Below are 1487 nucleotides of genomic sequence, written 5' to 3' on the forward strand. Positions count from 1 at the left end.
ATTTTCCTCAATTACATTTCCAATATTATCCCAAAAGTCCCCCATAGCGCCCCCCACTTCCCTACCCACCCATTCCCATTCTTTTGGCCCTGGCATTCTTAACTTGTGCCTATAGGGAATCTCTGTAGGGGAGCAGTCTCATGTAAACATCTCATAGGAGGAAGCTGTGGTCACATCTTCTGCCCAAACTGTCAACATCCACACATAGACCAGGGGAAGAACTTACCATTTCCCTGACCCAGGGAAGCTTCTGTCATTGTGGTGACTCTGAGATAGTGGTATCTTTGACAGTGGCTCTGTGTATATCAACAACACACATTCACTTCGCACTTCATTTGTTCCTTACACACTCACTCAGAGTTCCCTCTGCTCCCCATAGTCACCAGGTTTTATCACAGCGATAAAAAGTAACAAATAAGGCATCTTAGATGGAGTTCCTATTGCTATGGTAAAACACCATGGTCATTAGCAACTTTTGGGGAGGAAAGGGTTTTGTTTTGTTTTGTTTTGTTTTGTTTTGTTTTGTTTTGTTTTGTTTTGTTTGTTTTGTTTTGTTTTGTTTTGTTTTTTCACCTTCCAGCTTGTAAGTCCATCACTAAGGGAAGCCAGAACAAGAACTCAGGACAGGAACCTGGAGGCAGAAAGTGGAGCAGAGGCCATAGAGGAGTGCTGCTTACTGAAATGCTCCTCCTGACTTGCCCAACCTGCTTTTTCAGACACTCCAAGAATGGCATCACTCAGGGTGAAATGGGCCCTCCCACAATAATTATCAATCAAGAAAATGCCCCAAAGTTTGTTCACAGGCCAATCTGGTAGGGGCATTTTCTCAGTTGAAGCTCCGTCTTCCCAAATGACTCTAGCTTGTGTCAAATTGACATAAAATTGCTAGCTAGCAGAACAGGGATGGATTATACTCTAGATAATTTCTAAAAGGGGAAATGTGCAACTTGAGGCTTTGGGATTTTCTCTCTTTTTTTTTTTTTTTTTTTTTTGGTTTTTCGAGACAGGGTTTCTCTGTATAGCCTTGGCTGTCCTGGAACTCACTTTGTAGACCAGGCTGGCCTCTAACTAAGAAATCCGCTTGCCTCTGCCTCCCAAGTGCTGGGATTAAAGGCGTGCGCCACCATGCCTGGCATCACATGAAAGAGTTGGGACATGGTAAACACTCACTGTCTGGTTCTCAGCCCCTTCAGCTGACCTGTCATCAGAATTTACACGCCAACTTCCAACTTAGCTCCCCGCTCTATTGTCCCAAACTCCCTCATCTTCATGCCACATCTATACTTTTTCTAATGTTAAGATTCTTTGATATCCAGATGTGACTGAGTTCTGCATAGATAAAAGGTGAGTTCCTGCTTTCACCTCCACATGTACCCAGGTTCTTTTTTTTTTTTTTTAAGTCATCAAAATAAGCTATAATAGCCAGGCGGTGATGGCACACACCTTTAATCCCAGCACTTGGGAGGCAGAGGCAGGCAGATTTCTGA

Source organism: Mus caroli, chromosome 5, assembly GCF_900094665.2.
Source record: "Mus caroli chromosome 5, CAROLI_EIJ_v1.1, whole genome shotgun sequence".
In the NCBI taxonomy this organism is placed as follows: Eukaryota; Metazoa; Chordata; class Mammalia; order Rodentia; family Muridae; genus Mus; species Mus caroli.